This window comes from Saccostrea cucullata, unplaced genomic scaffold (assembly GCF_032062105.1).
Source record: "Saccostrea cucullata isolate Sc308-1 unplaced genomic scaffold, CSIRO_AGI_Scuc_v1 ctg467, whole genome shotgun sequence".
Classification (NCBI taxonomy): domain Eukaryota; kingdom Metazoa; phylum Mollusca; class Bivalvia; order Ostreida; family Ostreidae; genus Saccostrea; species Saccostrea cuccullata.
Window position 1 is genome coordinate 107,402 of NW_026921079.1, and position 17,862 is coordinate 125,263.

At 39.1% G+C, this 17,862-nt stretch overlaps 1 protein-coding gene and 1 long non-coding RNA gene across 3 annotated transcripts in view; both read right to left on the reverse strand.

Moving 5' to 3' along the window:
• Positions 1-10,624, reverse strand: part of LOC134259119 (uncharacterized) — a 36,096-nt gene extending 25,472 nt beyond the window's left edge. Inside the window, exons 1-2 of one of the 2 annotated variants that reach the window (XM_062741716.1) lie at positions 10,515-10,624; positions 2,213-2,269 (exon numbers count right to left, since the gene is read on the reverse strand). The gene's annotated coding sequence lies outside the window, so the exon portion shown is untranslated. Of the gene's footprint in view, positions 1-2,212; positions 2,270-2,620; positions 2,697-10,514 lie in introns of those variants that run through there. The other variant, XM_062741718.1, reaches the window with a different exon arrangement.
• Positions 1-17,862, reverse strand: part of LOC134259122 (uncharacterized) — a 107,635-nt gene that overhangs the window by 44,901 nt on the left and 44,872 nt on the right. The gene's annotated exons all lie outside the window — the stretch shown is intronic.

A 17,862-nucleotide genomic window follows, 5' to 3' on the forward strand; every position in this document is an offset into this window, starting at 1 on the left:
TTCTAAGTCAAAGGGGCATAACTCTGACAAAAAGGTTGTGATCGAACCCAAAACAGAACTTGTCCTAGATATTCAGCTGAAACATCCGTATACTTAATTTCATTTGAATATGTGCAACCTCTGCAAAGAAAATGAATGGAAACTGCAAATAAATGGAATTTTTCTAAGTCCAAGGAGCATAACTCTGTCAAAAATGGTGTGATCGTACCCCAAACAGAACTTGACCTAGATATTTACCTGATAAATCTGTATACCAAATTTCAGGTCAGTATATGCAGCGGTTGTAAAGAAAATGAACGGAAACTATATGGACCGACAGACCGACGGACAGCAGCAAAGCAATATGCCCTCCCTTCTTCGAAGGGAGGGGGGGGGGCATAATAATAATTAAATCAGATTTTTCAGAAAGGCGTAAGAGATCTAAGTACGGTTTATCACAATATTGTCTTTGTGTCAAAGGTAAGTATTCTGTAAAGAGATAAAAGGTCATTATGACACCCTACATGTACACTTTGTGTTTAACACATATAATAAAATGATGATAACAATATAAATACATAATAATATACTAAGAGCAAGCCAAGTCTGCTCACAAATTTTGAATTTTTTATTGAATGCTTTATACTTGAAGTGATGGACCAGACTCAAATTATACTCTTTTTAGCATGTATATATCTTCATGAGCTTTTAGGCCATGCAAAGTAAATTACTTGGTTCCCTGGCTTTTTTTTAAGAAATATGATGAGGTACTCAGAGGGAGGGAGGCATTTTTTTTCTTTTTTATTGCTCCCAAAACATGATGAGGCAGCTTTTTACATTGAACAAAACATCAAAAAATGATGAGGGAGGTCATTTGGTGTTTATATTTTATTGATTTAGCAATAAAAAGGGTCAGTGAGGCACCCTGCGAAGAGATGAAGGAGGGCCTGAGAACCAAAAAATTAATTTTTTTGCCTTACATGTAGTACTGTTCTTTGATATTCAGTTACCACACAAACACATATTTAAATATTATGAAAATACATCAGGATCGGTATCCAAAAGAATATTGCATTGAGTGAAAATTGGTGTAAAGATTTTGAAACATGATTATCACATGTAAAATGACTATAATTATTTCAAATTATTTTTCATTTGAGGCTTGAGAACCATATTTATTTGACAGACTCTATTGCAGTTTTCAAATATGTGTGGCTGCTTTTTTGTGCATGCATTTATGAACATTTTAATCTACTCACGTGCCTAGTTATATTCAAATCAGATCAAAATTGTAGGAAGATTGTATTTTGGAAATATTTCTAAGAAATTTCTATTTTAAGTAGCCATGGCAGCACCGTTCATCGAAATTTAAAAAAAAAGACAGACAAAGGACAAAATTTGATCAAAAAAGAGATCCATTGGCCTCAACGCTCCCCTGAGTACATCTGGCCATTGCTCTTCTTTACCAGATGCCCCTCCCCCATGTAATACCTATTGTAATACCTATTGTGACCTCATCCCACCCCAAAGAGTCTTGATTTTGACAATTTAGAATCTCACTACTCCAGGATGCTTTCACATAAGATTTTCTAACACAGTAGTTCTTAGAAGATTTTTCCTATGTATTTCAATGTAAAACTGAGATTTCCTATTGCAGCCCCACCCTATCCCTTGGGGTCATGATTTTAATTATTTAGAATATACACTACCCCAGAATGCTTCCATATAAGTTTCAGATGTTTTAGCCAATGGTTCTTGATAAGAAGATCTTTAAAGATTTTGCCTACATATGTCAATGTAAAACTTGGATTACATATCAAGGGTCATGATTTTAACAATTTCGAATCTGCACTATCCCAGGATGTTATCACACAAAATTCAGCTTTTCTGGCCGAGTGGTTCTTGAGAAGAAGACCTCACTCTATTTTTGTCTTTTCTTGATTATCTCCCCTTGTGAGGGGAATTGGTCTTTGATTAGTATAATTTAAACGTCTTTAACCAAGGATGCTTTGTACCAAGTTTGGTTAAAATTGGCCTTGTAGTTCTTGAGAAAAAGTTGAAAATGTGAAACGTTTCCGGACAGAATAGCTAGAAAGACGACGGAGAAAATGTGACCAGAAAAGCTGACTTGAGCCTTCTGTTCACTTGAGTCAAAAGAGCTTAAAATGTGATTTCTATACCCTGCAAGAACTTTGTAGTGGTCCAATAAGAAATTAAATAAAAACAAATGTACCTTATTCAACACCAATATCCCCTTGCTCACAGTTGAATCAATCTGTCTCTGACATTTCTGTAAAGAAAATCAAAGGCTTCATTACATTTCAGCAGGAAGGTAAACATTTCTTTAGCTACAGTACTTGAATTTAAAAACATATTTTCCCATATTTTTTATTTTCTCTGTGAATATTACGTTTACGTATATATATACATGAAATTAATTATAAATAAATTGGGCATTTTCTTAAAGTGAGTGAAACATGGAACCTGCATGATGGAGACATCTTTTTTAAACAGTCACGCAGCAAATCATAAGGAATCTATATAAAATCATTTTTATTGAAAAAGTGAAAATAGATTTTTAATTGTAATGGCTTTGCATACACCTCAAAATAAAATGTCATTTAAAGATGTTTTAATATACCACACTGATATCCTCTGTATACAGCTAAATTGTCCCCCTCTCTAAAGGTGTACTGATATTCCTCTCTTTGCAGTTAAATTGTTCTGTCTCTGTGATTTGTCTGTAAAAAAAACCAAGGGTTTAATTGCTACTTTTCAGCATGAACATAAACATTTCTTTTATTATCTATATAACATTCAGTTAACTGTATTGTTTTGATAATAATCTATAACTGAGTCACCTGCATGGTGGTGGGTTCTTCTTTTACACAGACATGCAGCAAATTAATAGTACTCTGCATAAAAAAAAGATTTATATTTGAGATGGCTTTGCACAATACCATAAAAAGTACATTTACCTGTGCATTGGTACTCAAGAGGCCCCATGTACAACGTTGCTTAACTGTGTTTCATTTTGCTTACACATGCACATGAAGGTAAACAAACCCTTAACTGTGGTCATCATATATATGTCTGTTTTTAATGGTTTGAATTTTGAGGGGGGGGGGGGGTATTTTCTGTCAAGATTACAATTACTATCATTTTGAATTTGTAAAAATAATTGCAACTTATTTTGCATGTGAAAACTTTTTGGTATCAAAGAGTAATAGATAAATCAATTCTCTAAAGGTACGATGAGAATCAGAAGCCTCTGAAGAGATTGTAGCTCTACTTGACAGATTTTATACAAATATAACTGTAGCAGTTTGGACTATACGGATCATGGATATTGGCCTGAGTAGCTCAGTGGTAGAGCACCTGACTAGTAATGTAGGGTCCACGGGTTCAGTGGTAGAGCACCTGACTAGTTATATAGGGTCCCCGGGTTCAGTGGTACAGCACCTGACTAGTAATGTAGGGTCCCCGGGTTCAGTGGTAGAGCACCTGACTAGTTATGTAGGGTCCCCGGGTTCAGTGGTAGAGCACCTGACTAGTAATTTAGGGTCCCCGGGTTCAGTGGTAGAGCACCTGACTAGTAATGTAGGGTCCACGGGTTCAGTGGTAGAGCACCTGACTAGTAATGTAGGGTCCACGGGTTCAGTGGTAGAGCACCTGACTAGTTATATAGGGTCCCCGGGTTCAGTGGTACAGCACCTGACTAGTAATGTAGGGTCCCCTTGTTTAGTGGTAGAGCACCTGTCTAGTAATGTAGGGTCCCGGAGTTCAGTGGTACAGCACCTGACTAGTAATGAAGGGTCCCCGGGTTACAGAACCTGACTAGTAATGTAGGGTCCCCGGGTTCAGTGGTAGAGCACCTGACTAGTTATATAGGGTCCCCTTGTTTAGTGGTAGAGCACCTGACTAGTAATTTAGGGTCCCGGGTTCAGTGGTAGAGCACCTGTCTAGTAATGTAGGGTCCCTTGGTTCAGTGGTACAGCACCTGACTAGTAATGTACGGTCCCCGGGTTCAGTGGTACAGCACCTGACTAGTAATGTAGGGTCCCCTTGTTTAGTGGTAGAGCACCTGACTAGTAATGCAGGGTCCCTGGGTTCAGTGGTAGAGCACCTGACTAGTAATGTAGGGTCCCCGGCTTCAGTGGTACAGCACCTGACTAGTAATGTACAGTCCTCGGGTTCAGTGGTACAGCACCTGACTAGTAATGTAGGGTCCCCTTGTTTAGTGGTAGAGCACCTGTCTAGTAATGTAGGGTCCCGGAGTTCAGTGGTACAGCACCTGACTAGTAATGAAGGGTCCCCGGCTTCAGTGGTACAGCACCTGACTAGTAATGTAGAGTCCCCGGGTTCAGTGGTAGAGCACCTGACTAGTAATGTAGGGTCCCCTTGTTTAGTGGTAGAGCACCTGTCTAGTAATGTAGGGTCCCGGAGTTCAGTGGTACAGCACCTGACTAGTAATGAAGGGTCCCCGGGTTACAGAACCTGACTAGTAATGTAGAGTCCCCGGGTTCAGTGGTAGAGCACCTGACTAGTAATGTAGGGTCCCCGGGTTCAGTGGTAGAGCACCTGACTAGTAATGTACGGTCCCCGGGTTCAGTGGTAGAGCACCTGACTAGTAATGTACGGTCCCGGGTTCAGTGGTAGAGCACCTGACTAGTAATGTAGGGTCCCCGGCTTCAGTGGTACAGCACCTGACTAGTAATGTACAGTCCTCGGGTTCAGTGGTAGAGCACCTGACTAGTAATGTAGGGTCCCCTTGTTTAGTGGTAGAGCACCTGTCTAGTAATGTAGGGTCCCGGAGTTCAGTGGTACAGCACCTGACTAGTAATGAAGGGTCCCCGGGTTACAGAACCTGACTAGTAATGTAGAGTCCCCGGGTTCAGTGGTAGAGCACCTGACTAGTAATGTAGGGTCCCCGGGTTCAGTGGTAGAGCACCTGACTAGTAATTTAGGGTCCCCGGGTTCAGTGGTAGAGCACCTGACTAGTAATTTAGGGTCCCCGGGTTCAGTGGTAGAGCACCTGACTAGTTATATAGGGTCCCCTTGTTTAGTGGTAGAGCACCTGACTAGTAATGTTCGGTCCCGGGCCCAGTGGTAGAGCACCTGTCTAGTAATGTAGGGTCCCTTGGTTCAGTGGTAGAGCACCTGACTAGTAATACAGGGGTTCATTGTTCAGTGGTAGAGCACCTGACTAGTAATGCAGGGTCCCCGGGTTCAGTGGTAGAGCACCTGACTAGTAATGTACGGTCCCGGGTTCAGTGGTAGAGCACCTGACTAGTAATGTAGGGTCCCCGGCTTCAGTGGTACAGCACCTGACTAGTAATGTACAGTCCTCGGGTTCAGTGGTAGAGCACCTGACTAGTAATGTAGGGTCCCCGGCTTCAGTGGTACAGCACCTGACTAGTAATGTACAGTCCTCGGGTTCAGTGGTAGAGCACCTGACTAGTAATTTAGGGTCCCCGGGTTCAGTGGTAGAGCACCTGACTAGTAATTTAGGGTCCCCGGGTTCAGTGGTAGAGCACCTGACTAGTTATATAGGGTCCCCGGGTTCAGTGGTAGAGCACCTGACTAGTAATGTAGGGTCCCCGGGTTCAGTGGTAGAGCACCTGACTAGTAATGTATGGTCCCCGGGTTCAGTGGTAGAGCACCTGACTAGTAATTTAGGGTCCCCGGGTTCAGTGGTAGAGCACCTGACTAGTAATTTAGGGTCCCCGGGTTCAGTGGTAGAGCACCTGACTAGTTATGTAGGGTCCCCGGGTTCAGTGGTAGAGCACCTGACTAGTAATGTACGGTCCCGGGTTCAGTGGTAGAGCACCTGTCTAGTAATGTAGGGTCCCTTGGTTCAGTGGTAGAGCACCTGACTAGTAATGTAGGGTCCCTTGGTTCAGTGGTAGAGCACCTGACTAGTTATATAGGGTCCCCGGGTTCAGTGGTACAGCACCTGACTAGTAATGTAGGGTCCCCTTGTTTAGTGGTAGAGCACCTGTCTAGTAATGTAGGGTCCCGGAGTTCAGTGGTACAGCACCTGACTAGTAATGAAGGGTCCCCGGGTTACAGAACCTGACTAGTAATGTAGGGTCCCCGGGTTCAGTGGTAGAGCACCTGACTAGTTATATAGGGTCCCCTTGTTTAGTGGTAGAGCACCTGACTAGTAATTTAGGGTCCCGGGTTCAGTGGTAGAGCACCTGTCTAGTAATGTAGGGTCCCTTGGTTCAGTGGTACAGCACCTGACTAGTAATGTACGGTCCCCGGGTTCAGTGGTACAGCACCTGACTAGTAATGTAGGGTCCCCTTGTTTAGTGGTAGAGCACCTGACTAGTAATGCAGGGTCCCTGGGTTCAGTGGTAGAGCACCTGACTAGTAATGTAGGGTCCCCGGCTTCAGTGGTACAGCACCTGACTAGTAATGTACAGTCCTCGGGTTCAGTGGTACAGCACCTGACTAGAAATGTAGGGTCCCCTTGTTTAGTGGTAGAGCACCTGTCTAGTAATGTAGGGTCCCGGAGTTCAGTGGTACAGCACCTGACTAGTAATGAAGGGTCCCCGGCTTCAGTGGTACAGCACCTGACTAGTAATGTAGAGTCCCCGGGTTCAGTGGTAGAGCACCTGACTAGTAATGTAGGGTCCCCTTGTTTAGTGGTAGAGCACCTGTCTAGTAATGTAGGGTCCCGGAGTTCAGTGGTACAGCACCTGACTAGTAATGAAGGGTCCCCGGGTTACAGAACCTGACTAGTAATGTAGAGTCCCCGGGTTCAGTGGTAGAGCACCTGACTAGTAATGTAGGGTCCCCGGGTTCAGTGGTAGAGCACCTGACTAGTAATGTACGGTCCCCGGGTTCAGTGGTAGAGCACCTGACTAGTAATGTACGGTCCCGGGTTCAGTGGTAGAGCACCTGACTAGTAATGTAGGGTCCCCGGCTTCAGTGGTACAGCACCTGACTAGTAATGTACAGTCCTCGGGTTCAGTGGTAGAGCACCTGACTAGTAATGTAGGGTCCCCTTGTTTAGTGGTAGAGCACCTGTCTACTAATGTAGGGTCCCGGAGTTCAGTGGTACAGCACCTGACTAGTAATGAAGGGTCCCCGGGTTACAGAACCTGACTAGTAATGTAGAGTCCCCGGGTTCAGTGGTAGAGCACCTGACTAGTAATGTAGGGTCCCCGGGTTCAGTGGTAGAGCACCTGACTAGTAATTTAGGGTCCCCGGGTTCAGTGGTAGAGCACCTGACTAGTAATTTAGGGTCCCCGGGTTCAGTGGTAGAGCACCTGACTAGTTATATAGGGTCCCCTTGTTTAGTGGTAGAGCACCTGACTAGTAATGTACGGTCCCGGGCCCAGTGGTAGAGCACCTGTCTAGTAATGTAGGGTCCCTTGGTTCAGTGGTAGAGCACCTGACTAGTAATACAGGGAGAAATTGTTCAGTGGTAGAGCACCTGACTAGTAATACAGAGGTTCATCGTTCAGTGGTAGAGCACCTGACTAGTAATACAGGGGTTCATTGTTCAGTGGTAGAGCACCTGACTAGTAATACAGGGTCCCCGGCTTCAGTGGTACAGCACCTGACTAGTAATGTACAGTCCTCGGGTTCAGTGGTAGAGCACCTGACTAGTAATGTAGGGTCCCCGGCTTCAGTGGTCCCCGGCTTCAGTGGTAGAGCACCTGACTAGTAATTTAGGGTCCCCGGGTTCAGTGGTAGAGCACCTGACTAGTAATGTAGTGTCCCCGGGTTCAGTGGTAGAGCACCTGACTAGTAATGTAGGGTCCCCGGGTTCAGTGGTAGAGCACCTGACTAGTAATGTACAGTCCTCTGGTTCAGTGGTAGAGCACCTGACTAGTAATGTATGGTCCCCGGGTTCAGTGGTAGAGCACCTGACTAGTAATTTAGGGTCCCCGGGTTCAGTGGTAGAGCACCTGACTAGTAATTTAGGGTCCCCGGGTTCAGTGGTAGAGCACCTGACTAGTTATATAGGGTCCCCTTGTTTAGTGGTAGAGCACCTGACTAGTAATGTACGGTCCCGGGTTCAGTGGTAGAGCACCTGTCTAGTAATGTAGGGTCCCTTGGTTCAGTGGTAGAGCACCTGACTAGTAATGTAGGGAGAAATTGTTCAGTGGTAGAGCACCTGACTAGTAATTCAGGATGTTCATCGTTCAGTGGTAGAGCACCTGACTAGTAATGTACGGTCCCGGGTTCAGTGGTAGAGCACCTGACTAGTAATGTAGGGTCCCCGGCTTCAGTGGTACAGCACCTGACTAGTAATGTAAAGTCCTCGGGTTCAGTGGTAGAGCACCTGACTAGTAATGTAGGGTCCCCGGGTTCAGTGGTACAGCACCTGACTAGTAATTTAGGGTCCCCGGGTTCAGTGGTAGAGCACCTGACTAGTAATTTAGGGTCCCCGGGTTCAGTGGTAGAGCACCTGACTAGTAATTTAGGGTCCCCGGGTTCAGTGGTAGAGCACCTGACTAGTTATATAGGGTCCCCGGGTTCAGTGGTAGAGCACCTGACTAGTAATGTAGGGTCCCCGGGTTCAGTGGTAGAGCACCTGACTAGTAATGTACAGTCCTCTGGTTCAGTGGTAGAGCACCTGACTAGTAATGTATGGTCCCCGGGTTCAGTGGTAGAGCACCTGACTAGTAATGTAGGGTCCCCGGGTTCAGTGGTACAGCACCTGACTAGTAATGTAGGGTCCCCGGGCCTGAGTAGCTCAGTGGTAGAGCACCTGACTAATAATGTACTTGTGCATTATAAAACAGTACAAACTGATCCAAACCAGGTTGTACTAGAATAATTTGGCCAAAAATTAGAGTCATTCAGTCCTTATAATTTAATTTTAAAATCATGCATTAAACAACTGTGGATGTAAAGTTTTGTTGCTTAATTCGAGTTCAAATTTTCCGCTCAATAATACAACCGTAGTAACAGAAATGATTGGAAGCGAGGGGAGGTGAAAACTGATACAAAGACCTAGCAGCAATGTTGTTTGTTTACATGTTATAATTTTAATTATTACTGTCTGAAGTTAAAGGTACATTTATTAAATCTTGAATTTCCCATGAATCACAATGACTGGAATGAGAGGATTGCATAGATACAGACTAATCAGCTGGTTGTCAAGTGGAAGTGTCCTAAACAGAATGTTCTATCGTTAAAATGATAAATGTCCTACCGACCCGGTTAAACTATAGAATTTGTTCCGTGTATTCACAATGTAGCAAAGTAAACATGGGCAATAACTCGTGTATTTTCTACAAAAAATCCCGAGAGTTCTAAATGTAAACATGGCAGGTAAATTTGAAGTGAGAAAAATCGTTGAGAAAATTTGTTGAAATTTCGTCTTTTTATGCATTACTTTTTGGGATAAAAGGCATAAAAATCTCCAAAATATTTGTTACAATTAATTTATAAGTTATTTTCAGCGCAAATCCGTTTGTATCCTTTTAAAATCGTTTCGAAGCGATTCTGCAATTATTTGCTACATTATGAGTGTTGGTAGGAATTCTAACTGTACGTGGTGAGGGCTTGTCCCAATTAAGACACAGTAAGCAGGTCCAGCACAATACCCCGATAAAGATACAGCTTGATAAAGCTATATACATTTATCAAGGTATTTAAATACCTTGATGAAGGTATTTTAAGTAAATGAAAATTCAAAAAAAATCCTTAAAAATTAATTACTGAACATGCTGAAAGTCGAGTTCTGGCCCCAGGATCATGAACAATGATGAAGCATCTTTAGCTTAAGTCAAAAAATGCCTTAGATGCTGAATTTTTTAGAGGTCAAACAGCACAAAATGAAAATGCCTTCTGATTTTATATCATCAGTCTGCTGTTGTATGCAAATTATGAGTTTCCTTCAACAAGTTTTAAAGATTTTATGGATAATTGAAATTTTGACTTAAGTCTAAGTCTGTTTCATGATCCCGGGGCCTGAGTTTTTTGCCAGTGTGCTTTCTCGTGCATGTTAAACACTCTGGTATCATAAAATGAAGTCTCCTCACAAGACACATTTTTCTGCCGATTTGTTTGAGTACTTTACATGCCTGGGTGAATTTACTGACAAGAAAAAGCTTTATCAAGCTGTATATACCTTTATCGAGGTATTGTGCTGGAGCTGGTAAGATTATTCTAACTAGGTGTGTCCCTACTAGGTTATACAGAAATAATTTGTGTTCCTTTTTAGAAATTAACCAATCAGAGGCGAGAATACAAACAAAATAAATTGTTATAGAAAAAATAATTATATTACTCAAACGGGCTATCATACCCTTTTTGGGTGGTCCCAATCTGTTCGCAAGGTGAATCAATGCCGAGAGATCTCAGTCTCTACTTTGTCAATAATTTGTCAGATTCTTTCTACCTTTTCTGTGTTTTTTTTTAATTTTTTAAAACGGCTTCACACACCCTTCACCTTGTTTCTAAAATGGCGTCAACTAGATCTACTTCCTCATTCACAATATTATTGTCGTGTCATTCCTTAAGTAGAGTAAACTCTCCATTCCATCACTTGTATATCAACATTTTCTTACCTTTTACTTGGATTTTGCCTTTCTGAGTTGCAAAAGCCAGCAATCAGTTCTTCCTTCGACTTTCGGTGGCAACTTTCGGTTTCTTAAACTACCAGTGGCTCACATATATGGCTCACCGATTGCGCCATAAATAATTTCTGAAGTAGGTCTCGTTCAACCAGACGCTCGGCTGTCTCCGTAAATCTCCTATCTCTGCTGGTGGGAGATTTACGGAGACAGTCGAGCGTCTGAAAAGATCCTGACTAGCGAAAAAAAGACATTTTTTTTATTCGGAAGGGGGATTATCAAGTTCCAATTAACTTCTTTCAGTACATTTTTTACACTAACATTAGGCTACTCGAAGTAAAAAGTACGTTAAACGTCACCAGCACGCGTAGGTTTTGGAGATATTGGCACTCTTAAAAAAACTAATTATAAAAAACAAGATGAACAGTTTCTGTCTCGGTTTGCTTTTACTTTTAGCATCCCCCCAAAAAACCTATACATCTATAGAAATAGACAATATTTGAACCCTCTATGAGTCTTTTCTATCATTCAAAGTGACAAATAAATGAGTAAATACACGACGTTTGTTTGAAGATTTTGTTTTATTTTTCCTTCCTCCCAAGTTGGTTTTGAAATTTGATTGTGGTAATTATAATGATATATTGATATTTTTTGTTCTGATCTCAACTGTATGTTACACAATGCTGCATTCCAGTTTATACCTGTGTCTAAATATAAAAAAAAACCTTAAACCAGAATGAACCCCAATTTAAGTTAAACAATTTCATGACGGAAAACGTCAGCATTTGGATGAGTGAAGGTCGATAACGTGGTATGGGCCACGAATCCTATAGGAACTACAAGATTATCTTTTTTAAAAAAGATAGGTGAGCTAGCTCCGTAGCAATTTTTAAATACAGAAAGGAGGATTCGTGATCAAGTGATTTATTTTGCTGAATTCTTTAAGCTTTATCGCGGCTGGAGAGTGATAAAATTATAATTGTTTTGTGAAGTGTATTTCATAGACACATAGGTAAAGAAACGGGTGGTGGTGGGGGGTTAACTTATTGGAGTTTTTACGCAACGAAACATTTATGACCTTTACTGGAGAGGGTGAAACTCTATATAATATGGAGAAGATGTCGATTGAGGCATTGTCTTAGCTGGATTTAGAAAAGACTTTCTTGGCAATGAAGCAAAGAAAATACAGGGGAGTTAAAAGGAATCTAGAAATTACCTCAAAGTGTTTGTTGTATAAAGAAATCCAGAGTTCCGAGTGTGAAGATGCGAAGTAGTTGCATGGTTCTTTGGGTCATCTTTGTCAATTAAGAAATGCGAGGTTAAAAACCATACACATAATGATTTTTTTTTACGTATAATGGATTCATTCGTTATTTTCAGTGTAAATTCTTGTTTCTTGGAAATGTAAGATTGGCTGAATTGACCAGTCAGAAATTAGAGTCTATCTTTGGTGGTGCTTAGACGTGTAACAGGAAAGGAGAAAATGTATATGACTGGACCGGGAATCGAACCCGTGACCCCTGTATCACTAGTCAGGTGCTCTACCGATTTAGCTATCCAGGCCGATATCCACAGCCCGAACCATTACATTCCTCCCTCCTTAAATGGTCTTCGTCCCCGAAGACACAACCCAAGTTCTTATTTTCCCTGGCAGGACTTTCACCTGCAATTCCAGGGGTGGTCAACGGCACCAAATCTGTAACAGGAAAAGAGAAAATGCATAGCTGGACTGGGAATCGAACCCGGGACCCCTGTATCACTAGTAAGGTGCTCTACCGATTGAGCTGTCCAGGCCGATATCCACAGCCCGAACCATTACAGACGTAAAAAAAAAACCTCCCTTGTCTTTGTTTAGGACAATCAGATAATGACCCGGGCTTTTCCATCAGAGAAAAACCGGTAAAATTTGGAGTATTACAAATATGTAGTTATCTTTTAAGTGTAAGCTACACAATACAGTTATTTAATGCTAAAACATGATACAACAAAATTGTTATCGTATGGTCTATCTATATTAGTTTTCCCAGAATGCACGACCGTGAAGCTGAGCGTGCGTATATTTAAGGAATGTGGACTAGCGCTAGCAACAAGCGCACCAAAAGGTACTTTAAATCGTAAAGAGCTTCAATGTGCGCACGACGATTTCCAAACCAAAGTATTTGACTAATTAAGGACATTGACGAAGCCTTATAATGTGATGTGCAATTATTCTGGAACCTCATCAAACGTCAAAGACCACATAGCTCTCGAATAAATCCTGAAATAGAACTTGATTATGTTACATACTCAAATGCAAACCCAAAAGATATAGCCAGCTGTTTCGCACATAACTTTGAACGTATACACAACCCATAGGATGGCGGAACCTTTAACTCTGACTTCTTCCAATTTATTGAAAATTCTTACAACAATCTGAAATCAACTACCAAAGTTTTGACTGAAAATTTTTCCCAGGCGGAGATGTCACCATTGACGAAATTTCCATAATCATAAGTGAGTTCAAAAACAGAAAAGCTTCTGGGTTAGACATTATTCAGAACAAAAATATTGTCTACGGAGGCTTAGAACTTAAACTGTGTATTACGGCACCTTTTTAATTCTATCATAAAAACTGGTCAAATCCCAGACTCCTGAGAAAAAGACATTATTGTCCCTATACACGAGGGAGGCAACAATCCACGGAAATCCCCAGACATAGACCAAAAGCCTTACTTCCACGCCTTCTTAAGATTTTTTGAAAAATTGTTATTAAGCAGGATAAAAGCACAGGGGCCAGTAACATGCTGTTTTTGTTTTACGTAATCACTATTATTTATTACATATATATATATGTATTTTTTTTCTCCGTCGTTATTTAAAGATGTATCTCGTCTCAGGAGGATAATCTAAAGAAAGTGTATATGAATCCTGTAAGAGCCAGAAAAAAATGTGTTGATATGTTCGTTAACATATCAGTTTGTCCGTCTGGCTCTTACAAAATACCTTTTGAGCAAATCTAAGATCACCCAACAGTTACAAAGACAGGAAGCCAACAGTCTTAAAGGTACTTAGACACAGATTTGAAGTTCATATTTTCTCAATTTTTCTCTATAATATTACGACATATATATTTTAATAGCATTTCACACAAAAATTAATTAAAAACCTTATTTCATTTAAGAGTTATTAAATTTTTAAATTTTTTGGCGGGTTTGATTGACACATCCTTGCACTTTCACAAATTTTAACTTTATTCTTAATCCTTAGGAAAAGTGGCAATCTTGTTGTGTATTAATGAGAAATATTGAAACGTAAATCCAGAAAAATAATTTTATTCAGAATATATATGTTAGAAAGCAAAACTCTTTTTCAACTATCGTCATTCCGAACTAAGAGTTGCGTACAGAGTTTAGCAAATCGAGCACACTCGTGTTATGTACACAGTTTTTGTAAACAGGGCAAGAGCTTTGTTGTTGTTTTGTGTTTACGATTCACTGGGTGCGTTGAATCGCCAAAGTCTGTTCACAAAAACCGCACGGACTGACAAAAAATTGTGTGTTTGTTTTGCTTTCGAACATGTCTACTCTGAAATTTCTGGATTATAGTATTAACATTTTTCATTAAAACACAACAAGATTGCCACTTTTCCTAAGGATTAAGCATAAAGTTAAAATTTGTGACAGTGCAAGGATGTGTCAATCAAACCCGCCAAAAAATTTAAAATTTTAATAACTCTTAAATGAAATAAGATTTTTAATTAATTTTTGTGTGAAATGCTATTAAAATATATATGTCGTAATATTATAGAGAAAAATTGAGAAAATATGAACTTCAAATCTGTGTCTAAGTACCTTTAACAGAATTTTCCGTAGGAATTTTATAAGAAATATGTTCATAACCTACTCTACCCTTGCTAATGATAATCAAAGGAATGCTGATTCCATGAACATGTCCAATTATGCAAAATCACGATGCGTTTACTTTTTTCTGCGTTGTTGTTCTTGATACATAAAGTTTCAGTAGATGCCACTATAGCCAATGTGTCATTTCAGCTATGAAAAACATTTTTGTGGAGGCCTGTTAACAATTTACTGAATGGACACTTAACACCACTTAATGTCACGTGCAAGAAATACAACTCTACTTTTTGTAAGAGATCAAATAATAGATTTTGTAATTTTTTAAAATTTGAAAATAATTAAATAAGCAGAGTTAAAATATGATTCGAAAGATAAAAGCGTGTTATAGTAAGATAAAAATAAATACGTAAAATTTTTAAATTATAAATTTATCCACCTGCAAATGTTTCGGTTAACTGGTTCACTATTCAAATGCTAAATACGATAATGCATGCATGGTTTTCATTTTGTAATCCTCAGTAGTAAAATCGGAAAAGGCATTTTAAATGCATCATACGATACTGTCCCATTTTAAAATCTCCATTCTTCACATTTTCTAATCGTTGGCAACTATTGCGTTTTTGAAATTTTAGATAATAAAACACAAGGAATGTCTTAAGTGATTGTAATTTTAATCCTATGAATACTACCAATCTCTTTTAATATCTTAATTTTTCATACATGGTATAATACGAAGGTCATAAAAAAAAACTGACATAATGTTCCTCATCGTCATATTATAATTATAAGATTAATTATAGATCAACACATTTTTCGTAAATAAAAACATTTATTTTAACGAAGTTTGAAGTTTCATTTGATGAAAGAGAACTCATGTTATCCAATTTTTAAGGCAACATGTTATGCAACCACAGAGCACGGTTAACCAATATTGTAACGTCAAAACAACGTCGAGAAAATTTTTCATAATTACTCTGCTTTTTAATTTTATACACAGTTTGTAGCCTCCATCATATAAACGTTTGAATAACACTCGATACCTAGTTTGCTAACAATTGCGCAAATACCTTGAACTAGATTAATTGTCAGTGTTTTCAAGTTCCTTGCCACGTAACTCTATTAGTTCCGAAAAAGTAAGACGCGCATCACATTTAATGACGTCCCTTTCTTTTTTGACAGTTTTTGCAACGATAACCTGTTTCTCTGCAGACCATTTATCGTCCGATTCAAATTTTCTACCACTCAAAAATTGTATTTTCCATTTTAAACAAATACATGGCTTATTTTTATACAAACCCTGGTTTATACAATTTTTTTCCAGTCTGTTAAAGAAGTTTCTATATTGCAAAGCAAAATTTTAATACTACTCGTTGCCCCGTGACTTCCTTCAATGTCATGTTTATTTGCCACTTTAATCAAGTCCATCTGTACGAGGGGCTATCAAAAGGTTCGTGGACTAGCGCAATTATATTAAAACCGCTGTAGGTACGTTTATGAATTTAAAACTATTTAATTATCATCATCTTTTCTATCTTTGAAAAAATCATGAATGTATTTTTTTTTAATTAGTAAAGTTTTTGTAAGCAATGGTTGTTCAGGCGGCGCAACCTCGAACACGACGTTTTTTCCCAGACCTAAGTGTAATTTAGATAAACTATTTTGATATAAACATTTGACATACAAATATCCCGAAAATCCAGGATTGCGTTGGGTAACTTTTGTTCGATTAAATATAGAATTTTTATCTCCTTCTTGAAATTTTATTAAATTTTATAGTAAAATTTACATGGAGAATCCAAACAAATAATGCCTTAAAAATGACATTAAAAGGGTGGAGAGTCTTCCTTTTCCAACTTTATATTAAAGTTTGGCACTAGAAAAACTGGTATACTACTAGGAATGTGTAAACTGGCTACGAAGAAATAATTTGCATCCACGTTACTTGTTTTTTAATGCCAAAATAGACTCAGATAGAAAAGGGATGCAAAGTTAATGTCGATTTTTAGTCAAGGTTTGAAAAATCTATCACGTCAAATAATGACGTTGATCATGTGTTTTAGGTAAAATATTAAACTCCAAAAGGCAAATATGCTGGCACAATCAAGCAGGGATTTCTCCAAATGTATAAAATCATTTGCATTTATATATGCATTGAAAGCTACTGTTCTTTAAATTGTAAAGTCATAAAAACAAGACGGGTTGAAGTCCTTACTCAGCTCTGGGGAATCTCATCAAATAAGTGTACGATGTAGAAGAAGCGGACATTGAAAAATGTTGTCGGATGTCATGAAACTAAGCGGCGTCAGCGCCGGGGATCATATAATGTCGTTTTTATTTAATAAGAGTTTGGGAAATAATAAATCTATCAAGCTAAAATTTTCAACATTTCTTTATGTTTTGTTGTTTTATGTTCCTTATAAATTTTGTAAGCTCTGAAAACATAGTTCTAATTTTATAGCCCTAGTCCACGAAATTTTTGATAACCCCTCGTATTTAGAAACTGATATCCTTTATACGGAGCGATATATAACATTACCTGATAGCATCTTAATACTTCTGTCACAGGGACTTCGTTATAACCGAGTTTTTATTGTACACATATCTGTAATCCAGATCTTACTATTGTTTAAGGAAAGGTGTAATTTGTTTCTCCGTGGTCATTGATGATCTCATTTAATTTATACTTGATTTTTGTATCATAGAGAGGACTTATATAGGCAGTGCCTGCTGTCCAATTCTGTTGTTTCTGTGTAATGAAATATTGTTGAAATAAAATGAATGCTGTCATTGTTATCTTTGACTCCACAGCTCCGCTGACTAGCTTCATGTTAAGTACAACCATCAAAAAGAGATATTTTAACACTACAGAGTAACTATTCAAAACAAAATTTCTTGAGCTTTAACATACCTTTCACAAAGGAAATGATCCATAAATTAAAAAGGATTAAAAAATCAACACAATTTATTTAACAAGTTGTTTTCTGTTTTCTCTTCACAGTTCTATACAATTTCGACATTTTGGAATGCTAAGAATAGTTTCTTGAATAAGCATATTTTGTAATCATCTATCTTTATTTATATTCTGCACCATGTATAAAGAACGTACGTTTTCCAAACTACCGTTAGTGTTCGTTTAAACCAAACCTGTGTTCGGAAACGCAGAGGACGTACCTTTGAATTTGTAAATTGTCTCTTTGAGTCGAAATTACAGCAATTCTTCCTTTGGTGACAACACCTAGTCTCTGAACGTAGACTGCAAAATGGACCACACATGGCATACAGATTGTACACAAAATATATTCTCACAAGTTCTGACACCGTAAATTTAATAGTGTTTATTAGCATGTAATTGTCCATTAAAATGCAAAAAATTTAAATATCAAGCGGTAACGTGAAAAATAATATAAGACGGGTGATATGGCTGGTATTTTCTATTATGAAATACGTAGAGATATCTGTCTTTTTGTATTTTATGCGTGAGTTCTCCGAATTTGAAATTTAAG